Source organism: Macaca thibetana, chromosome 9 (assembly GCF_024542745.1).
Source record: "Macaca thibetana thibetana isolate TM-01 chromosome 9, ASM2454274v1, whole genome shotgun sequence".
Classification (NCBI taxonomy): Eukaryota; Metazoa; Chordata; class Mammalia; order Primates; family Cercopithecidae; genus Macaca; species Macaca thibetana.
The window spans coordinates 40349484-40367983 of NC_065586.1; the positions used below are offsets into that span (position 1 = coordinate 40349484).

An 18500-nucleotide genomic window follows, 5' to 3' on the forward strand; every position below is an offset into this window, starting at 1 on the left:
TTTCAAGACTGTTTGATATTCTTTGTCCCTCAAAATTCCATATGAATTTCAGGATGGATTTTTCTATTTAAGCAAAACAAAAAAAAAATCATTGGGATTTTGATAGGGGTTGCACAGAATCTGTACATCACCTTGGGTCATATTGATATCTTAATAATATTAAATTTTCTAATTCATGAACATGAGATTTCTTTCTATTAATTTGTGTCTTTAATTTCTTTCAGCATATCTTACAGTTTTCAGTGTACCAATCTTTTACCTTCTTGGTTAAATATATTCCTAAGGGTTTTATTCTTTTTGATGCTATTGCAAATGGAAGTGTTTGCTTAATTTCTTTTGAAGATCATTCATTGTTAGTGTATTAAAACACAACTGAATTTTTTTTTTTTTGGTGTGCTGATTTTGAACCCTGCAACTTTGCTTAATTCAATTAATTCTATTTTGAGAAAAAATGTAGAGACTTCTACGTATAAGATAATGTCAACTGCGAACAGAGATAATTTTACTTATTTCTTTCCAATTTGTATGCCTTTTATATATTTTTAAATTTATTTATTTATTTATTTATTTAATTTTTCTCACTCTGTCACCCAGGCTGGAGCACAGTGGTGCGATCTCAGCCACTGCAACCTCCGCCTCCCAGGTTCAAGAGATTCTCCTGCCTCAGCCTCCTGCATAGCTGGGGTTACAGGCGTGCACCACCATGCCCAGCTAATTTTTGTATATTTAGTAGAAATGGGGTTTCACCATGTTGCTCAGGCTGGTCTCAAACTCCTGACCTCAAGCCATCCACCTACCTTGGCGTTCCAAAATGCTGGGATTATAGGCGTGAGCCACCACATTTGGGACAGTATACCTTTTATATCTTTTTCATGACAAATTGCTCTGGCTAAGACTTTGAGAACTATGGTGAAAGTGAGCATCCTTGTCGTGCTCCTAATTTTAGAGGAAAAGCTTTCAGTCTTTCACAATTTAGTATGATGTTGACTGTGTATTTTTCATCTGTGCCTCTTTTTATGTTGAGATAATTTTCTTCGATTCAAAATTTGTTGTGTGCTTATTACAAAAGGATGTTAAATTTTGTTAAATCCCTTTTTTCCCACATCCATTGAGAAGTTTTGTGTGGCTTTTTTCCCTTCATTCTTTTAACGAAGTGTGTTATAGTGATTGATTTTCACGTGTTGAACAATCTTGGCATTATAGAAATAAATCCCATTTGGCCATGGTATACCATTCTTTTAAAATGTTGTTGGATTTGGTTTGCTAGTATTTTCTTGAGGGTTCTTGCATCTTTACTTATTTACTTATTTATTTTACCTTTTTTTTTTTTTTTTTTTTTTTTTTGAGACATAGTCTTGCTCTGTCACCCAGGCTGGAGTGCAGTGGCGCGATCTCGGCTCACTGCAAGCTCTGCCTCCTGGGTTCACGCTATTCTCCTGCCTCAGCCTCCCCAAGTAGCTGGGACTACAGGCGCCCACCACCACGCCCGGCTAATTTTTTGTATTTTTAGTAGAGACGGGGTTTCACCGTGTTAGCCAGGATGATCTCGATCTCCTGACCCCGTGATCCGCCCGCCTCGTCCTCCCAAAGTGCTGGGATTACAGGCATGACCCACCGCGACCGGCCTTATATATTACTTTTTAAAGGGAGTCTCACTCTGTTGACCAGGGTGGAGTGCAGGGGCGCCATCTCAGCTCACTGCAACCTCCGCCTCCAGGGTTAAAGCGATTCTCCTGCCTCAGCCTTCTGAGTAGGTGGGACTACAGGTGCCCGCCACCACGCCCAGCTAATTTTTTGTATTTTTAGTAGAGACGGGGTTTCACCCCGTTAGTCCAGATGGTCTCGATCTCCTGACCTCATGATCCGCCGGCTTTGGCCTCCCAAAGTGCTGGGGCTGCAGGTGTGAGCCACTCCGCCTGGCCTTGCATCTGTATTTATAAAGGGTATTGATCTTTACTCTTTTATGATGTTTTGTAATTAGGGCAAAGCTTTGTAATCAGGGTAAAAGCTGACTTTATATATTAAGAAATATTCCTTCCTAGTTTTTTAAGTACTATGAGAAGGATTGATTTTAATTTTTCTTTAGATAGTTGTAGAATTCACTAATTGAGCCATCTGGTCTTGGACTTCTTTTTTTGAAAAAAAAAATTTTTTTGAGACCCAGTCTTGCACTGTCATCCAGGCTGGAGTGCAGTGGTACAATCTCCGTTCACTGCAGCGTCTGTCTCCCAGGTTCAAGTGATTCTTATGCCTCAGCCTCCTGAGTAGCTGGGATTACAGGCATGCGCCACCACATTGGCTCATTTTTGTATTTTTAGTAGAGATGGGGTTTCGCCCATCTGGCTGATCTCAAACTCCTAACCTCAAGTGATCTGCCCACCTCAGCCTCTCAAAGTACTGGGATTACAGGCGTGAGTCACTGCGCCCCACCTTTTTGAAGGTTTTTGGTAACTAAGTCAATCTCTTTAATTGTGTTATGTATCTCTTCAGATGCCTCTTTTTTGGGAGTTCAATTAATTTTATGCTTCTGAGAATTTATTTAGGTAATCAAATTTTTATGTACAAATATTTATAATATTCTTATATAGTCCTTTTAATTTCTGTAACTTCAGCACTATCTATACTTTCATTTACAGTTTTAGTTATTTGTGTCTCCTGTCTATTTTTTGTTGTCAGTCTTGGTAAAATTTGTCAATGTTATTGATTTTTTTCCAAGAACCAACTATTGTTTTCATTGATTCTCTGTATTTTTTCCTATTCTTTATTTTATTTATCTCCACTCTAATCTTTATTATTATATTTCTTCTCCTAGACTTCAATTAATTTTCTCTTCTTTTTCTTATTCCGCAAAGTATACAGTTAGGTTGTCAAATTGAAATCTGTTTAAATGTAGGCATTTATGGTTTTAGATTTTCCTATGAGCACTGCGTTTATCGCATCCCATAAGTTTCGGTGTGTTGTGTTTTCATTTTCATTCATCTCTAGAATTTTCTAATTTACCTTGTTATATCTTCACGGACCCATTGGTTGTTTAATAGAGTGTTGCTTAATTTCTTCATATTTGTGACTTTCTAAGTTTTCCTTCTGTTATTAATTCCTGACTTCATTCCACTGTGGCTAGATAAAATACTTTGTATGGTATCAATGTTTTAACATGTCTTAATACTTGTTTTGTGACATACCATATGATCTATCCTGGAGAATAGACTATGTGTACTTGAGACATAGACATATTTTTCTGTTGTTGAGTAAGGTGCTCTCTATGTCTGTTAGGACTAGTTGGTTTATAATATCTTTCAGGTATTCCATATTATAATCGATCTTCTGTCTAGATGTTCTATACATTATTGAAAGTGGGTTATTGAAATTCCCAACTAATATTATAGAACTATTTTTCCTTTTAATTCTATCAATGTTACCTCTCTCTTTCTTTCTCTCTGTCTCTCTCTACACACACACACACACACACACACACACACACACACACACACACACAGCCCTTTGAAAGCCCTTATATATACATAAGGGCTCTTGTTTGGTGTACATATGCCTATAATTTTTTATCCCCTTTGTTAGCTGATTGTTTTATCTCCTTTGTCTCTTATAAATCTAGAGTGTCTGTAGTATAGGCTTCCAGCTCTGTTTTGGTTATTATTTATGTGGGATGTACTTTTCCAGTTTTCATTTTAACCTGTTTGTGGTTTTAGTTCCAAATTGAGTGTTTTCTAGATAGCATATAATTATATTACTTTCTTACAAAATTCATTCTGCTAATATCCACCTTTTGATTAGAGGGTTTAATGCATTTACGTTTACTAATAAGGAAGGATATCTGCTATTGTTTTTTCCTGTATGTCTAATACATTTGTTCCATTATTCCATTATTGCCTCATTTTTGGGTTAGTTACATTTTTAATTTTTCAATTTTAGTAAACCAATTCGATTTTCCTCTCCTTTACTTTTGTGTATATTCTTGAGATATTTTATTTTTTGTTACTATGGGGATTACATTTAACATCCTTAGTTTGTAACAATATACTTTGAATTGATACCAACTTAAGTTTAATTGCATACAAAAACTGTGTTCATGTACATCTCCGTCTTCTCCTTTTATGTTATTGTTGCCACAAATTACATCTTTATATGCTGTGTGGCCATAACATAGATTCATATTTTACACATTTGTGTTTATATCATTTAATAAACACAAAGTGGAATTATCAGTCAAAAAATAATAATACTGATATTTATATTTACCCTTGAAATTACCTTTACTGGAGATCTTCATTTATATATTTATTTTTTAGAGATCTGAAGTGATTTTACTTTTACTTCCTTCACTTTAAGTCAATCGTGGCATTTCACAGTGATTTCTGGGTTGGGGGCAGAAGGAAGGCAGTATTAACTATCCAGGCTGTGGCAAAGTTGGCCCACGCGGGTGCAGGCAGGGTAGGGGGTGGGAGCCCTCACTGGGGCGGCTGGAGGAGCTGGGACTGCCCTGCCAGAGGTAGGTGATGTTTGGAGAGCGAGAACTTGCATGTGATGTCCTCTGGGGCTTCCAGTTGGCGTAGCTCATCAGGCCGTCCCCTGCGGTGGCCAGTGAGTTGGCCATCATCAGCTCGGCTGCTTGGGAGTTGCCCTTGGCTGAAACGATGGCCGCCTTTTTCTGCCGCTCAGCCTTTCCAGCACAAATCTGGTCTTCTCTGCTTCCTGCTGAGCCACCTGTTTGGCTTTCACGGCTTCTGTGAACTCCTTTTCTAAGGTCAGTCCTGTCAAGGACACGTCGTCCAGGATGAGCCCAAAGGTGGCTGGCTGCTCGCCCCTTAAGGTCGCCGCTCACCTGCCTGGAGACCAGCTCTCTCTGAGTGGATAGTTCTCCAGCATCAAAGCAGCCACCACTGACTTGAGGATCTCGGTAGCGATGGAGGGCAGCACACGCCCATCATAGTCCTCTGCGATGCTGGTGAAGATGTGAGGAAACTGGCTAGCGAAGGGCAGGAAGAGGATGCGCAGTGTGATGCTGACATTCTGTAAAGCTTTGCTACCAGTGATGATTGGCACATTACATGGTCGAGAAAGGCAGTCAAAGATAATTCTACCACAGTGTCCTGTACTCCATGGAATCGGTGGGAGATGACAGCTCTGTGTCCAGCATCCACATTACATAAGGCAGAGTTCACCAGGCCTCCTGCAACAACTAAGGCCAGGCCAAACTTTCCAATGTACTCAAACACTTTGACAGCCATGTTTCCTTCTGCTGGGCCCTCTCACACCTGCTTCCACTCTGACTTCCACATGAATTCCCCAGCCGCACACACCAGATCTTTATTTCTTCATACAGCTTTGATAATTATCTAGTGTCCTTTCACTTCAAGCTGCAGAAATCTCATTAGCGTTTCTTGTAGGACAGGTCTAGTGGTAACAGACACTCTCACCTTTTGTTTGTCTTGGAACCTCCTAAATTCTCCCTCATTTTTGAAGGACAATTTTGTCAGATATAAAATTCTTGATTATCAAGGTGATTTTATTTTAGCTCTTTAAATGTGTCATCCCAGTGCCTCTGGGCTATATGGTTTCTGAGAAAAAATTATCTGTTAGTCTTATTAGTGAGCCCTGTATGGTCATTGATATGTATGAGTCACTTGCCTTTTGTGGCTTTCAAACTTCTTTTTGTTTTTGTTTTTTTGACTATTTGATTATAATGTGTCTCACTGTGGATAACTTTGAATTTATCCTAGTTGGTGTTGATTGAGTGTCTTGAATTTGTAAATTCATATATTTCATCAAATTTTGGAAGTTTTCAGTCATTAAAGAATTCAACCTTTTTGGCCCCTTTCTCTCCTAGAACACTAATAATGCATGTCTTGTTTCCCTTGATGGTACACAGTTCACTTATGCTCTGTTCATTTTTCTTCACTATTTTTTATTTTCTCTTCTCAGATTTAATCATTTTTGATTGTCCTATCTTTGTTATTTCTTCTGCCAGCTCAAATCTGTTCTTGGACTCCTCTAGAGAATATTCTATAGATAGTGCTTTTCAGCTGCAGACTTGCTATTTGGTTTTTTAAAATAATTTCTATCTATTGATATTCTCCTTCTGTTTATATGTTGGTTTTCATTTTCATGTTTTCTTTAATTCTTTTTCTATGTTTCCCCCTAGCTTTGTCAGCATATTCAAAGCCTTGCTTTAAAGTGTACAAGTAAGTTCAATGTCTGAGCTTTTTCAGGGATAGTTTATGTTGATTTATTTTATTTCTTTAAATTGGCCATACTTTCTTGTTTCCTTGACTTGTGATTTTTTTTGTTGACAAGTGGATATTTGGATATTACAATGTGTTCTCACTGGAAATGAGATTCTTCCCTTTCTCCCGGGTTGCCTATTTTTTTTTTCTTTTTTTTTTCTTTTTTATTGTTAAAGGTTGTAGTATTCCATTTGTTTAGTGACTTTACAAAACTACTTTTACAAAGATTTTATTTCTTGTTGTGTGTGGTCACTGAAGTCTGTATTTCTTAGCTTCTGTTCACCCTGCACATTTTCAGAGATTTCTTTGTATGTTAGGAGCTACAACAAGCTAAAATTTCCCACCCTTTTCAAAGACTCTCTCTGTGCCAGGCAACTTCTTCTACACTTGGCTAGCTTACTCCTTGCCTAGGGATCACACTAGGGTGAAACTTTAGAGTTGCCATAGGTCTTTGGTGACCCTTCACCTTTCCCTGTGCATGCAAATGGCTTTTGAAACTCCCCTATATACGCGGCTACTTTTTAATGTCTTAATTTCCCAAAGAAACTCTCCCCAGCTTTTTTCTTAGGGCTTAGGTGGTCTATTGTATGTTTCAACCATATTTTTTTGGCCCCAAGCAAATGATGAGTATTAATTTAGCTTGCACTGTTTTTGAGTGATGCCCACCACTTTTCTGGCCTGACCTCTGAGTTAGGCAAAACAGAGACAAGCACCTTGCATTGGTATTTTAGGTATCTCCAGTCATGGTAGAACAGAGATAAGCAATAATTTGTTAATAAGATCTGTTCTTTCTTTGGAGTCAGAGAACAGGATCCCACACTGGAAATACATGCTGCTGCCACTTCAACACCACTGCCATACTGGGAAGGAGATGGAGTTTCCTATCACGCAGCTCTCCTATCATTTTTAAGTTGCTTTTTTTCCCCTTAGATCAGCATTCTATCGGTTGCTGTAACCCTTGATTTTTTTCCCCAGAGTTCTAACAAAGTAACAGTGAAGATATGAAATCAGCCTAGTTGTCCAACAACAGATGTATGAATAAAGAATATATGGTATACATACATCATAGAATACTATTCAGCCAAAACAAAGAATGAAACCCTGTCATTCATATAAACATGGATAAGACCAGAGGACATTATGTTAAGTGAAATAAGCCAGGAACAGAAAGTTAAACAGATCACATGTACTCACTCATATGTGGATGCTTAAAAAGTTGATCTCATAGGAATAAAAAATAGAGCAGAGGATGCCAGAGGCTGGGAAGGGTGGTGAAAAAGGAGGCAGCAGGAGAGGTTGTTAAAGAATACAAAATTACAGCTACACAGAAGTCATAACTTCCAGTGCACTATACCACTTGAGGATGACTCTAGTTATCAATAATATATCGTTTTAAATAGCTAGAAGGAGGACAGTGAATGTTCCCAACACAGATAAATGATAAATGTTTCAGTTGTGGATATGCTAATTACCCTGATTGATCACTGCATATTATATGTATCAAAATATCACTGTGTACCCCATGAATATGTACAATTATTGCCCAATTAAAAAGAGAGAGAGAAAACAAAAAGTTGGCTATGGACTCTTCTGCTTGTTTTTTTGTTTTTGAGACAGAGTTTCGCTCTTTTTTGTGCAGGCTGGAGTGCAATGGCGCAATCTCGGCTCCCCGCAACCTCTGCCTCCCAGGTTCAAGCAATTCTCCTGCCTCAGCTTCCTGAGTAGCTGGGATTACAGGCCTGTGCCACTATGCCTGGCTAATTTTGTATTTTTAATAGAGACGGGGTTTCCCCATGTGGGTCAGGTTGGTCTTGAACTCCTGACCTCAGGTGATCTGCCCACATCGGCCTCCCAAAGTGCTGGGATTACAGGCGTGAGCCATCACGCCCGACCCGCTTCTGCTTGTTTTTAATGTTCTCAAGGGGACATGAAGGCTCAGCGATGCCTACTCTGCGATTTTGCCGATGTTGTCTCTTGAGAAGGTAGTTTGGAATCATATACTTTATCTGTATGAAGGTCTGTGCACATGATGAAAACCTCACTTTTGAATTAAGGGAATTAGTTTATAGTATTCTGTTTAATTCTTCTGTAGTTGAGATTTTCACTAAAATGTAATGCTACCTGATATTACATGATAATTAACTGCCATGTCAAGATTTTATTTTTTACTTAGACATAGAATTTGAGAAACCAAAATGATTTTTGAAGCTCTAATACAATGCCTGCCTTGTTCTCAGCCCTCTGACCATATTATCTGCTGTATTCTCACCAACTTTCTAGGAAGATATAACATGACAATAAATTTGACAGTGCCTTCTCAAGTGCCAGTCAGTTTTCAGATCTATCATTTCATCACAAATCATTTGCATTTTCAAAATTCCTTGGTTAATTACTTAGTGTTTATCATATTTTTTCTCTATATCGTGTGGCACCATTGACAAGGATTTTATTGGGCTAATTTTTCTCAAAGAAGAAGAATACGTAGCCACATACACCAAAACCACAGATAATCCAGCTGTAATTTTGAGTCCCTATTGCCAAGATAAGGCTTAATGTCAAGTCAAAGAACAATGAACCAAAATATTTTTTAAAAAATAATTGAAGTAATCCTACTGTTTTTTACAAAGACTCACGATAAAATCTACTTAGAATCTTCTCACCTTTGCTAGTCTCAAAAATCATCCCCTTAGAAGGCAACTATACCCTCAAATTCCATTTCTTCCCCAAATTCAAGCCCTCTAAAAATTGACTCTCTTAAATCCAGCCTCAATGATTCTTGAATCAATCCCAACTCCCTGCCTCCCAGTTTATATTATTTTTTATCCCTGTGGAATAATCTCATCCAGTATAACTTTTACCATCCTCCCCCTCCATTCTGCCTAGCTCTAGTTCCTAAGAGTTAACTGAGCAGCCATGAAGTCTTCCTTAGAAGGCCAAGGAAGAGCTCTAGAATGGGCAGGCTGTGACTGTGTGCTTTCTAACAATATCCAGCCCCTTCCACACGTGCTTGGTCCTGCTCTTGAACCAGCTCTAGCCTGTACATTTTCACAAAGACTGTAGGTCAGTCTCCCTGGTGATGGGACTGGAATATGGTCATCCATGTCCTCAAAGCTCAATGATCAAACTACAGCTGCAGGAGCTCTCTGCTCTTATTTTTGCCATTATTTCTAACAATCGTGTGGAAATTCCTTATTCCACTGTAGGACATATTCTGTATCCAATTTCCTGTAAGCCCCACATAAAGTCTCATCTTTGGCAAAAGGGAGAAGAAGAAATTCCTGAACTTGTCTCCCTTGATAGCACCTGCACTGCGGGAGCCATCTCTAACTATGCATACTGTCACCTCATTGAGTTTTGGCATCAGGAAACTAAGTTCACTTCCAGATCATCTTAATTGAGCTTCTTTGGAAGTGTTGAGGGAGGATTTCTGAGCAAGTAAATAAAATTACACAATGAAAATGAACCCACCATGGTGAAGCTGCACCTTTCCCATCTACTCTTAGGGATTCTTATCATACAAGTTTCAAGTTTTCCTAGAGGAATAATAATAGAAACATTTCGTTATTCCCAAAATTATATCACTTTTAAAAATGTCAAATGCATTGTTTCTTTCGCTACCTTTTGAACATATAACCCAAGATAATTTCCTATCCCTTTTCTCTATTGCCTCCTTTGAACCCAGTAATGAGAACTGTAACATCAGTAATTATTTCTCTATACCATCTTATTACATGCTTAGGACTCAGAATAGATATAGAGGATACTTGTCTGTAATGTGTGTCCAAGAATTCATGTTCTGGCTCTGTTAGCCTACCTTAGAATGTAGGGTGCTGTTTTGTGATGTGGGTGTGTGATATTCACTAAGGAACTACTTGGAAGGTGAGACCTCAAAGGACTGCGTTATAATCTACCTCTACATTGAGTTGTTTCTTCATGCATATTTCTGTCACTGTTACTGTCTTCTTATTTGCAAAAATGGGAAAAATACTACTAGCCATACCTATCTCAGGGCAGTGATGATTAAAGGAGAGGACATGCAGGAAGATACTTCAGAAAAGTTTACTCTTCAATTTTTTAATACTCTCTAAAAATGTATGTATTATTTATACCAAGAACATATTCAAAGCTCTGCTGTTCTAGTTAGACATTTTCCAAGGTATTATCTCTCTTCCGGAATGGTGGTGTGAGGAAGCTCTGTCAACATGCCTTCCAATGAAACAGTTACAACTGTTGAGAGTATTTTAAAAAGCAACCATCTAAAGTCTTTTGAAATTGTTCTTAGAGCATACAGCAAATGAAGAAACACTTATTGACGCAGATCTACTGAATCTCAGCTAGAACAGTGAGAGCCTGTGACACTTGAGTCACCACCCACTCCTTCCCCTTAGCTCAGTTCTCTATGGGAAGCTGTGGCCAAGAAGATGGGGCTCCCTTTACCCCAGCTTCCAATCAAAGGCTACAGTATTTCCCTGGAAAGAGCAAGTTGCCAGCAGTTTTTATTACCCCACTCCCATTTGTGTTGTAGAGAATAAATTCCATGTGAGCATGACTGAGAGGGCAATAGCTCCCTTCCTCCACCAAGACTGCACTTACAAGATAGAGGCCCTATCTCAGGCAGAGGAGACCAAGAACACTGGAGTTCCATACTATGCTCACTCAGCAGGCTCATAGGCAACACTTTCACACTGGGAGAGGCAAACTGAGAAGACCAGAGACTACTACCCAGTGCTCTGCCTCTGAAACAGTGTGTCACTCAGAAAGAAGGGTGACACTGTGCTTGTTCCCAGCTCCAGGAGATTGATTCAGAGACGGTTTCCCAGGAGAAGGCAGGCCATAACAACAGAACTCTCTGAAGCTTTCTTCAAAGGAAATGAAATTATTTTGGAACTGAGTGTGGGGAAGCTAAGGCAATTGAGTAGAGGGTGATGGCTCTATAGAGCAACAAGCTAAGCCATACACCAACTAGTTCATCAGAGACAACTGGGAAACCGGCAAACAGGAGAAGGCCCCCAGGAGTCAAAAGAAACCTCAAAAACTACCCCAAGTTTTTGGCCCCAAAGGGGCCCAAAATAATTAAATCAGACTATGAAGCAATTTATACCCCAGACATTGTTGAGAACAGTAGAAAAATTAGTCTGCAATTAGTGAAGGCTAACTGCTGACTGTGGTACTAACAGAAGCAGACAACTTAGCACACAGGAGCCAACAGGAACACTACTAAAATCTATTATCCCACAATGGCAGTGTGTATCCCTGGACTTCACTCACTGAGAAACATCACAGGTTTCACACTGTGAGGAAGGTAAACTTTACTGGAATAGTCAAGTCACTAAACAGATAAGCAATAACAGCAGTCCTGGGAGAGGGATAGGTGAGTATTCAGAGGGCTTCAGTGGCAAATCAACCACACATTTAAAGAAGAAATAATGTTTTATTCAATGCACAAATTCCTCTACAAAATAGAGGAGGAAGGAACACTTCCCAACTTATTTTATGAGACTATTATTATCCTGTTATAAAAGCTGGATAAAGATATCACAAGAAAATAATATTGCATGCCAATTCCCTCATGAACACAGCATAAAACTTCTTGGAAAATATTAGCAAGTCAAATTGAGAACATACAAAAGACCATTTTACACCATGGCCATGAAGGATGTATCCCAAATGGCAAGATTGGTTGAACATCCAAAAATTAACTAATGTTATAAACCGTATTAATAGAATGGAAGGAAAAACCACACATGATTATCTCAATAGTCACAGAAAAAAACATTTAACATTATGCAACACTGATTTATGACCAAAACCCTCAACAAACTTGGAAGAGAAGAAAAACTTTCTCAACCTGATAAAGGGCATCTATGCAAAACCTAAAGAGAACATTGTACTTAATGGTGAAAGACTGAAAGTTTTTGTTCTGATACTAGAAACAAAGACAGGATAGCAACTCTCACCTCTTCTATTCAACAATGTACTGGAGATTCTAGACAGGGTGATTATGCAGGGAAAAGAAACAGAAGGCATTCATGTTGGAAAGGAAGAAGTAATAATGTTCTTCTACACACAAGATGATGTATATATGTAGAAAAATCCTAAGAAATTCACACACACACACACACACACAGAAACATGTAGAACTGTACTTTTACAAGGAAAGTGTGGTTGAAGGATACAATATCAATATACAAAAATTAGCTGTATTCCTCCAATACATAAGTAAATATAAAATTAAGAATATAATTTGTAATGTTGACTTGCATTATTTCTTTGGCTTATCTCTAGGTTCACTAAATAAGTGCAGTCAAAATTCAAAAACAAAAGAATACAATTTGTTTCATAATAAATAAAAAGGAATAAAATACTTAAAAATCTGCTTACCAAAAGAATATTATATTATATTTGTACATTTAAAAATTGCAGGTCCAGGGCACCCAAGATGGCCGAATAGGAACAGCTCCAGCCTCCAGCTTCCAGCATGAGCAACACAGAAGATGGGTGATTTCTGCATTTTCAACTGAGGTACGGGTTTCATCTCACTGGGGCATGTTGGACAGTCGGTGCTGGTCAGTGTGTGCAGCCCAACCAGCAAGAGCTGAAGCAGGGTGAGGCATTGCCTCACCTGGGAAGTGCAAAGGGGAAGGGAATTCCTTTTCCTAGCCAAGGGAAACTGAGACCCACAACACCTGGAAAATCGGGAAACTCCCACCCTAATACTGTGCTTTACCAAGGGTCTTAGCAAACGGCACACCAGGAGATTATATCCCATGCCTGGCCCGGAGGGTCCCACACCCACAGAGCCTCCCTCATTGCTAGCACAGCAGTCTGAGATCTAACTGCAAGGCAGCAGAGAGGCTGGGGGAGGGGGCCCACCATTGCTGAGGCTTAAGTAGGTAAACAAAACCACCGTGAAGCTGGAACTGGATAGTTCCCACCGCAGCTCAAGGATGCCTGCCTTCCTCTGTAGACTCCACCTCTGGGGACAGGGCATAGTTAAACAAAAAACAGCAGAAACCTCTTCAGATGTAAATGTCCCTGTTTGACACCTTTGAAGAGAGCAGTGGTTCTCTCAGCATGGAGGGTGAGATCTGAGAACAGACAGACTGCCTGCTCAAATGGGTCCCTGACCCCTGAGTAGCCTAACTGGGAGACATCCCCCACTAGGTGCAGACTGACACCTCACACCTCACATGGCTGGGTACACCTCTGAGACAAAGCTTCCAGAGCAACAATCAGACAGCAACACTCGCTGTTCAGCAATATTCTATCTTCTGCAGCCTCCACTGCTGATACCCAGGCAAACAGGGTCTGGAATGGACCTCAAGCAAACTCCAACAGACCTGCAGCCAAGGGTCCTGACTGTTAGAAGGAAAACTAACAAACAGAAAGGACACCCAAACCAAAACCCCATCAGTACATCACCATCATCAAAGACCATAATCAACGGCAAATAAAACTACAAAGATGGGGAAAAAGCAGTGCAGAAAAGCTGGAAATTCAAAAAATCAGAGTGCATCTCCCCCTCCAAAGGAACACAGTTCATTGCCAGCAGTGGAACAAAGCAGGATGGAAAATGACTTCGATGAGTTGAGAGAAGAAGGCTTCAGTCGATCAAACTTCCCAGAGCTAAAGGAAGAACTATGTACCCAGCGCAAAGAAACTATAAACCTTGAAAAAAGAATGGAAGAATGGATAACTAGAATAATCAATGCAGAGAAGTCCATAAACGAACTGATAGAGATGAAAACCATGACACAAGAACTACATGACAAATGCACAAGCGTCAGTAACCGACTTGATCAGTTGGAAGAAAGAGTATCAGTAATTGAAGATCAAATGAATGAAATGAAGTGAGAAGAGAAGTTTAGAGAAAAAAGAGTAAAAAAAAAAAATGAACAAAGTCTCCAAGAAATATGGGATTATGTGAAAAGACCAAATCTACATCTGATTGGTGTGCCTGAAAGTGACAAGGAGAATGGAACCAAGTTGGAAAACACTCTGCAGGATATTATCCAGGAGAACTTCCCCAACCTAGCAAGGCAGGACAACATTCAAATTCAGGAAATACAGAGAATGCCACAAAGATACCCCTCGAGAAGAGCAACTCCAAGACACATAATTGCCAGATTCACCAAAGTTGAAATGAAGGAAAAAATGTTAAGGGCAGCCAGAGAGAAAGGTTCGGTTACCCACAAAGGAAAGTCCATCAGACTAACAGCAGATCTCTCAGCAGAAACTCTACAAGCCAGAAGAGAGTGGGGTCAATATTCAACATTCTTAAAGAAAAGAATTTTCAACCCAGAATTTCATATCCAACCAAACTAAGTTTCATAAGTGAAGGAGAAATAAAATCCTTTAAAGACAAGCAAATGCTTAGAGATTTTGTCACCACCAGACCTGCCCTACAAGAGATCCTGAAGGAAGCACTAAACATGGAAAGGAACAACAGGTACAGCCATTGCAAAAACATGCCAAAATGTAAAGTCCATCGATGCTAGGTAGAAACTGCATCAACTAACAAGTAAAATAACCAGCTAATATCATAATGACAGGATCAAGTTCACACATAACAATATTAACCTTAAATGTAAATACACTAAATGGTCCAATTAAAAGACACAGTGTGGCAAATTGGATAAAGAATCAAGACCCATCAGTGTGCTGTATTCAGGAGACCCGTCTCACATGCAGAGACACACACAGGCTCAAAATAAAGGGATGGAGGAAGTTCTACCAAGCAAATTGAAAACAAAAAAAAAGCAGGGGTTGCAATCCTAGTCTCTGATAAAACAGACTTTAAACCATCAAAGATCAAAAGACACAAAGAAAGCCATTACATAATGGTAAAGGCATCAATTCAACAAGAAAAGCTAACTATTCTAAATATGTATGCACCCAAAACAGGGGCACCCAGATTCATAAAGTCCTTAGAGACTTACAAAGAGACTTAGGCTCCCATACAATAATAATGGGAAACTTTAACACCCACTGTCAACATTAGACAGATCAATGAGACAGAAAGTTAACAAAGATATCCAAGAATTGAACTCAACTCTGCACCAAGAGGACTTAAAAGACATCTACAGAACTCTCCACCCCAAATCAATAGAATATACATTCTTCTCAGCACCACATTGCACTTATTCCAAAATTGACCACATAGTTGGAAGTAAAGCACTCCATCAGCAAATGTAAAAGAACAGAAATGATAACAAACTGTCTCTCAGACCACAGTACAATCAAACTAGAACTCAGGACTAAGAAACTCAATCAAAACCACTCAACTACATGGAAACTGAACAGCCTGCTCCTGAATGACTACTGGGTACATAATGAAATGAAGGCAGAAATAAAGATGTTCTTTGAAACCAATGAGAACAAAGATACAACATACCAGAATCTCTGGAACACATTTAGTGTCTAGAGGGAAATTTATAGCACTAAATGCCCACAAGTGAGAGCAGGAAAGATCTAAAATTGACACCCTAACATCACAATTAAAAGAACTAGAGAAGCAAGAGCAAACACATTCAAAAGCTAGCAGAAGGCAAGAAATAACTAAGATCAGAGCAGAACTGAAGGAGATAGAGACACAAAAAACCATTCAAAAAATCCATGAATCCAGGAGCTGTTTTTTTGAAGCAATCAACAAAATTGATAGACTGCTAGCAAGACTAATAAAGAAGAAAAGAGAGAAGAATCAAATAGACGCAATAAAAAATGATAAAGGGGATATCACCACCGACCCCACAGAAATACAAACTACCATCAGAGAATAGTATAAACACTTCTATGCAAATAAACTAGAAAACCTAGAAGAAATGGATAAATTCCTGGACACATACACTCTCTCAAGACTAAACCAGGAAGAAGTTGAATCCCTGAATAGACCAATAGCAGGCTCTGAAACTGAGGCAATAATTAATAGCCTACTGACCAAAAAAAGTCCAGGAGCAGAAGGATTCAGAGCCAAATTCTACCGGAGGTACAAAGAGGAGCTGGTACCATTTCTTGTGAAACTATTCCAATCGATAGAAAAAGAGAGACTCCTCCCTAACTCATTTTATGAGGCCAACATTATCCTGATACCAAAGCCTGGCAGAGACACAACAAAAGAAGAGAATGTTAGACCAATATCCCTGATGAACATTGATGCAAAAATCCTCAATAAAATACTGGCAAACCAAATCCAGCAGCACATCAAAAAGCTTATCCACCATGATCAAGTGGGCTTCATCTCTGGGATGCAAGCCTGATTCAACATACGCAAATCAATAAACGTAAGCCAGCATATAAACAGAACCAAAGACAAAAACCACATGATTATCTCAATAGATGCAGAAAAGGCCTTTGACAAAATTCAACAGCTCTTCATGTTAAAAACTCTCAATAAATTTGGTATTGATGGAACGTATCTCAAAATAGTAAGAGCTATTTATGACAAACCCACAGCCAATATCATACTGAATGTGCAAAAACTGGAAGCATTCCCTTTGAAAACTGGCACAAGACAGGGATGCCCTCTCTCACCACTCCTATTCAGCATAGTGTTGGAAGTTCTGGTCGGGGCAATCAGGCAAGAGAAAGAAATAAAGGGTATTCAATTAGGAAATGAGAAGTCAACTTGTCCCTGTTTGCAGAAGACATGATTGTATATTAGAAAACCCCATTGTCTCAGCCCAAAATCTCCATAAGCTGATAAGCAACTTCAGCAAAGTCTCAGGATACAAAATCAATGTGCAAAAATCACAAGCTTTCTTATACACCAATAACAGACAGAGAGTCAAATCATTAATGAACTCCCATTCACAATTGCTTCAAAGAGAATAAAATACCTAGGAATCCAACTTACAAGGGATGTGAAGGACCTCTTCAAGGAGAACTACAAACCACTGATCAGTGAAATAAAAGAGGACACCAACAAATGGAAGAGCATTCCATGCTCATGGATAGGAAGAATCAATATCGTGAAAATGGCCATACTGCCCAAGATAATTTATAGATCCAATGCCATCCCCATTAAGCTACCAATGACTTTCTTCACAGAATTGGAAAAAACAGCTTTAAAGTTCATATGGAACCAAAAAAGACCCTACATTGCCAAGACAATCCTAAGCGAAAAGAACAAAGCTGGAGGCATCATGCTACCTGACTTCAAACTACACTACAAGGCTACAGTAACCAAAACAGCATGGTACTGGTACCAAAACAGAGATGTAGACCAATGGAACAGAACAGAGCCCTCAGAAATAATATCACATATCTTCAGCCATCTGATCTTTGACAAACCTGACAAAAACAAGAAATGGGGAAAGCATTCTGTATTTAATAAATGGTGCTGGGGAAATTGGCTAGTCATAAGTAGAAAGCTGAAACTGGATCCTTTCCTTACTCCTTATATGAAAATTAATTCAAGATGGATTAGAGACTTAAATGTTAGACCTAAAACCATAAAAACCCTAGAAGAAAACCTAGGTAATACCATTCAGGACACAGGCATGGGCAAGCACTTCATGTCTAAAACACCAAAAGCAATGGCAACAAAAGCCAAAATTGACAAATAGTATCTAATTAAACTAAAGAGCTTCTGCACAGCAAAAGAAACTACCATCAGAGTGAACAGGCAACCCACACAATGGGAGAAAATTTTTGCAATCTACTCATCTGACAAAGGGCTAATATCCAGAACCTACAAAGAACTAAACAAATTTACAAGAAAAAACAAACAATCCCATCAAAAAGTGGGCAAAGGATATGAACAGCCACTTCTCAAAAGAAGACATTCATACAGCCAACAGACACATGAAAAAATGCTCATCATCACTGGCCATCAGAGAAATGCAAATTAAAACCACAATGAGATACCATCTCACACCAGTTAGAATGGCAATCATTAAAAAGTCAGGAAACAACAGGTGTTTGAGAGGATGTGGAGAAATAGGAACACTTTTACACTGTTGGAGGGACTTTAAACTAGTTCAACCATTGTGTAAAACAGTGTGGCGATTCCTCAAGGATCTAGAACTAGAAATACCATTTGACCCAGCCGTCCCGTTACTGGGTATATACCCAAAGGATTATAAATCATGCTGCTATAAAGGCACATGCACATGTATGTTTATTGCAGCACTATTCACAATAGCAAAGACTTGGAATCAACCCAAATGTCCATGTGACAGACTGGATTAAGAAAATGTGGCATATATACACCAAGGAATACTATGCAGCCATAAAAAAGGATGAGTTTGTGTCCTTTGT

The 18500-nt window shown here is 39.0% G+C and overlaps 1 pseudogene; it reads right to left on the minus strand.

The window, feature by feature from the left end:
- Positions 1-4466: 4466 nt before the first annotated feature.
- LOC126962807 (prohibitin 1-like) lies at positions 4467-5246 on the minus strand (annotated as a pseudogene).
- Between the last annotated feature and the right edge of the window lie 13254 nt (positions 5247-18500).